Genomic DNA, 6,534 nt, shown 5'->3' on the forward strand with positions numbered 1-6,534 from the left:
ATGTTGCGTGTGTCATAGCCATAAATAACCCCTCCTTTTCATGGGTAAAATTGACATAATATATTAAGCAATATACTAGCAACCCCCCTTTTTCTGATAACCGCGACTGCCAATCCCTACTTTTCAAAGTGTCTGGTTCCGCACCTTAATATTGAATAAGGGCGTCCTCTTGGTTTGTGTATCATGTCCTGGGTTCTATCTCCGGTTTTGGCCACTCCTAAACTCATTTCTAATAAGAAAAAATTAGAGTTCTTTGAGTGGAGTAATATTTTACGATTAGTGGATTTTACATTCATGTTTCAGATTTTTATCCATTTTACCAACTAGTAATTCTTACAAAGTCTTATACTTAAAGCAGTTTAGTTAATACGGATTGTACAGTAATTTTGAATACCTACCGCTTTCATGTTATAAGGAATAAAATACTATTCTATGACACCTGAGGACATTTTGAGTGTTAAAATACAGAAACTTCTTGGGTTAATTTACACACCTGTACCAAGTAAAATGAACACAGGTGTTCAAGTTTCTTGTTCAAATCTAACTTACCGATAACAAGTGACTTTAATACATTGAAAAGCAACACCTTATTTGCTTTTAAGCTACTAGAAATAATATTTTGAAATAGATTCAGAAATCATATTACATCTCTTTATCTGTTTAAGTCGACTTTAAATATGAAATAACTACATGTGCATGAACGGCTTAAAACAATGAACAAACTACAATTACATGTGTTATGGTCATTTAATGTATAAGAGTTGTGCATAAAGGGCCGTAGCCAGGGTTTCTGAATATTGTGGGGGGGGGGGGTGCGAACTGATCACTGATAAGCAATTTTATTTGGACATCTGGTATGGTTTCTCTTTAATAACAGGTTAAGATATAAATCAAAGAGGGGTGGTTATTTGTTCAAGAGCCTCTGTCTATGGCCTTGGCATACATTTCATTTATGTTGACGTAACAAGGGCGGATCCAGACACATTGAAAAGGTGGGGTGACAACCGGGGTTCCTCAGAAAAAGGGGGTACCATTTTATGTCAATTTAGTCATGAATATGAAAAAAAAATCAATAGAAAGGGGGTGACAACCTTCTGCTCCCACCCCTAGATCCGCCACTGCGTAAGTATGTCATTTTTACTGTTCACAGACGACGATGTTTGTTCTAACGATTTAGTATTTCAACAGAAATGAAAAAGAAGAATGCCTTGACAGAGTCATGATCATAATATGTTAGTCTGTACAATACTGAGTGTTAAACGGCATAAGACATATTGCTGAAACCAGTATTGTTTTCAAATGTCGTAACAGGATTTGGTAGTCAGATATATCAGTCGAAAAAAAGTGTCAGTAAAGAAAGTACAGTGAAATCTGAGTGAACCGGAGCCCTTTATGGACTTCAATAAAATGTAATCGGTGTTTGGTTTCGACAGGTCCAAAAACACATTTAAATTGGAATAATGAATAAATGAACAGAAGGTAAAGAACTGCATACAAATAAAATAGAAATAAAACGTAAAAATATAAAGAAGATGAGCCCAAATTTTCGGCCTTATGGCCTTCATCAGGGGTAAAAAGTGTTGAGGAGAAAAGTATTAACTGCCGGCATTTAAATTGATATAAATGGACTTTCAGAAGCTTTGTGTTTAGTCAGTTTGTTTTTTGTTTACTCAGGGTTCGGTTAAGACAGACATTTTTACAGTAAAACAATGAAACCTTCCATACCAAACTCTAAGTAATACGAAAAACCTGTCTATACCGAACTCTGAATAATGCTAAAAACATGTCTATACCAAACGGAGTGATCCTAAAAACCTGTCTACACTGAACTCTGAGTAATCTAAAAACATGTCTACACCGAACTCTGAGTAATCCTAAAAAGCTTTCTACACCGAACTCTTAGTAATCCTAAAAACCTCTCTGCACTGAACTCTGAATAATGCTAAAAACATGTCTATACCAAACGGAGTGATCCTAAAAACCTGTCTACACTGAACTCAGAGTAATCCTAAAAAGCTTTCTACACCGAACTCTGACTAATCCTAAAAACCTGTCTACACCGAACTTTGAGTAATCCTAAAAACCTGTCTATACCAAACTCTGAGTAATCTTTAAAAAAAAAACTGTCTAACTCGAATTCTGAGTAATCCTAGAAGCCTGTTTTCACCGAACTCTGAGAAATCCTAAAAACCTGTCTATACCAAACTGAGTTATATTAAAAACCTGTCTAAATCGAACTCTGAATATTCCGAAACTAAACACTTCTTAAAGTCCCTTTATATCATTTAATTTTTATGAGCCTTGGTTATCGGTATACCTGTCTAAACCACACGGGTCTAAATCAGTTTCACAGGTTTCACTGTACTGTTATTTTTGAAAATGTTTTTAAAAAGATTCATCCCTGACCAACCATGACAAAATGTTATTTTATATAGCAATTAAGTAGTACTCCAGCTAAGGATCATGCAAAATGTGATTCATGGGTAAAAAGCCTACATATTTTCATTTTTGATATTTTGTTTGAAATGTCATAGTAAACAGAAATTAACATTTGGTTTTTCATAAAACCCATGTTCATAGGAGATAAAAAGTATATAGAATGCACTGAAGATTTCAAAATTAATGGAGATAACTCTGTAAATGACACTCAAATAGAATCTATTGGATTTTCAATGTTGATTATCTCCTAAGAGCATGCAGATTCGAATGAATAATTACACATTTCATAGTATAGACCCATAAAACAACTTAATTACAAAAATAAAAATATGTAGCCTTTTTTGGGGTGTATCACATTTTTCAGATTTTGCATGATTCTTAAAAAGACTGCTACTTAAAGACAATATAACTGTTTTTACATGTACGACAGTTGGACATTTTTAAAAATTGAAATATTTTTTTCTCCAAAATCTTCATCTTAAAAAATTATAAACTTACAATTGTCGACACTAGGATGCATTTAATGATTCATGTCAACGTACAATCTCATTGAAAGTCAAGTCTAGGGTAGACGAAAGAGGAAAGAAAAATTATGACACTTTGAACTAATCAGTTTTCATGGTGCAGATATATATATACACGATCCACGAGTTCATGATGACGACTATAAAACGTTGTGGTGATGACGTTAATCTTGTAGTAATCACATATTGGTAGTGTTGTATAAATGTATCTCTTTTGAAGTTGTGAGTGCAAGAAAATATTGATTGGTAATTTGTTTAACGAAAGACAACAGGTCAACTAAATTATCAAAAATGCAAAAACATTTGTCTAAGATCCCTTTATACATGTAGGTATGCAGTTGTAGGTCCTGGAGTACCGTCTGTTGGGACCGTCTTTTTATTCGACAATTGTCTTAGATTGTGCAAAGCTTTGGTAAAACTGAGCGTATAATAACAGAACTTCCTCTTTATTTTTTGGAATGAAACCCAGTTTACGCTGATATATCCTCGGCTTATCCATGTATGATTGAATGTGTCTATCTGTACTGTTGAATGCTTGTGTTTGCGGGTATCGTCTGGCTGCTACCAGAAGAGTAGTTAAGAAACCCCCATCATATTTCTACAACAATCTACATGTTTTGGAAGAGTTTGCTCAGCGTGCTTACAAAAACAAACATAAGCATCTTCTATAAAACGGAGTAAACTCGATCGAAGTTTACCGGCATTTTTTTTATTCAAATTAGCAATAACATTTAATATATTCTATGTATATGAATTTAAATTTTCTAAAAATAGCTTTTAGGTAAAACAACTACGTCCACTCGATCACATGACCGAATGTAAAACCCACGGGTGGTCTTGAGCTAACATTTTTCATTTCGGTAGGGTTGTTGTCTCTTCGATTTACCATATCCATTCTCGTTATAATCTAAACCTAAAAAAAACCTTTTTATTGCTGCGTGATCAGAATGAGCGTGGAGACCACGTGACCAATTGAGAAGGATAAGCAGACGATTGCCTACAATGACACTGTATAAATATTTTGACCAAACATCTCACTCGTCTGGTGTAAATATTTGACATTTATAAGATGATATTTGTAAACCTTAATGCAAACACGTAGGAAACAGTCATACAACCGTATTTTAACAAATCTCCTTGTTTACAGCTGGATTAAAGTCTGATTTTACAAAATGAGTTCGTGTATTATGGTCAAAATAATTTAATAAACGAAATATATATTGAGTATTAAAATTCCTTAACGTTTTTGACCTCCATCGTTGAGGATTAAGGGATAAAATGGAAAATCAATGAAACGAAAGATTTGTTGAACGTTACCAGAACCGCGTTCAGTGGCACAATAAATATTGAATACAAGAAATTAATAATAAACACTGATTGTTCTGATCGGATTCGAGAGAGGGGGTTTAAGGGTCTGAAAATTTTGAGCAAAACAGCTGGAAAAATTAGCATGAACCCCCTTTTTTAAATTTCTGGATCCGCCTCTGATCATGTATAAATATCTTCCTGTACATGATTTACAGGGGCGAATCTTGGACTGATTTCATTCTGTTTCAAATGAAACTTTTGTAGGCTTAGATGAAATATCACTGATTTCAAGAGTCAAGTCCCTTACACTAGATCTACCTCCTTAAGATTCACCAAAGAGTTAAATCTCATATTAGACTCATCTTTGAACGATGGATAATTTATTTCCTAAGAAAATCATTCACGATTTTATGTTAGTAGAGGGTCCCTTACAGTTGTTGCCAAGGGTTCGCTTATATCCTACCGGAGCACCTGGTCCATGTTGGGATCTTTAATATATTAAGTAGCACTCCAGACAGGAATAATTCAAGATGTGATTGAAGGTTGGAAAACCTACATACATATGTATTTTCATTTTTGATATTTTGTTCAAAATGTTATATTAAACTGAAATTAACATGTGGCTTTTCATATAACTCTTGTTAATAGGAGATAAAAATTATAAAGAATATTCTGTAGCATTCCAAATTAAGGGAGCTAACTCTGTAAATGACAATAAAATACAATAGAAACTATTGGATTTTCCATGAGGGTTATGTCCTAAGAGCAGACAGATTGGAATGAATCATTATATAAATCTATAATTAATGCAACCTATTAACAAATAATAAAAAAGTAGCCTTTTTAGGGTGTATCACATATTACAGAATTTGCATGATCCTTACACAGACTACTACTTAATACGTTCATATATACATGTAATTTTGGTTCTTGTATATAGCATATTACTTTATAACGTTGATTTTGATCCCTGAATTTTAAAGGTCAAACTACCACACCAGCCATTTTTGCAATTGGGGTCCGACCCAAATAAAAACACTATTTTCAATCTAAGTATATATTATAATTTAAAAAAATAAATATAAGAATCTGTGATAAAATCTAAATCAAACAGTGAAAATGAAAAGTATAAATATACGTATAAAAATCAACTACAGTGCAACCTGTCTAAAACGAACCCTGAATAAACCAAAAACCTGGCTAAACTAGACACATCTGAAAGTTTCTTCATATCAGTTTTAATCTGGATGTACCGAAAATCTGTCTCAACTGATCAAATTATACAAAGGCAGAATTATATAATCAAGTCTAAACTACACCCCAACTCTAGAATCGATGCGATATATATATACATAAAATCACGTTAACTTCACATGGAATTCACGTGAACTTGATATAAAATTAACATGGTTTTCGCGTGAAATTCACTTTACACGAATTGCATATAAACAATTCACGTGAATTTCACGTGAAGACTCGATTCACCCAATTTCACGATTCACTCGATTAACATGAATTTCACGTGAAAAACATATACATTTATATTTCTTAAAGGATTCGATTAAGACAAATTTCACTGTATTCATAAAATATCCGAATAAATCTAACAAGATAATCTAAAGCATAAAGGGCATAGCCATATTATGATGGTTTCGTTTAGGGGAGAAGGAGTGTCGAAATTAAATAATGAAATTATGTGCATTTCAATAAGGTTAACAACAAAATTACCGAACACTAATCCGTTCCATGATCAAGTCCAGAACAAATCTGGCATAATATTACATATTACACCACCGGAACAGTGGAACTGCAATTGTCCTGACTTGGTACAGACATTTCAAACGAAATGGTGGGTTAAATCTAGGTTTTACAATAAGGTAAACCCCCTCTTCCGCTTGAATAAACCTGTGGTGATTAAATAGCATTTGTATGTTATTGCGTCATGACAGTTAAATCTGCGGTCACATCAGCACAAAGAACAATTTAAAAAAAATCATTAGTCATAAAGTAGAGGACCAAATTCACTGTGAAAACATTGATGGTAATTTGTTCCTGCTTCTGTTAGCCTTTAGTGGAATAATTTCAGGACAGTACAAGAGTAGACGTTATCTAAATAGTACTTAAGCAAGTGCTTAAAACGGTTCCCTGAATAAACCAAACACATTTCTAAACCAGACACATAATTTTGCCTAAAATTTAAATAAAACAACCAAATTTTCTTATACATAGCGAAGTTAGTTCACTTATAGCACATGTATTTGCC

The sequence above is a fragment of the Perna viridis genome, chromosome 15 (assembly GCF_037379345.1).
Source record: "Perna viridis isolate PV_CMFRI_1.1 ecotype Kerala chromosome 15, ASM3737934v1, whole genome shotgun sequence".
NCBI lineage: Eukaryota > Metazoa > Mollusca > Bivalvia > Mytilida > Mytilidae > Perna > Perna viridis.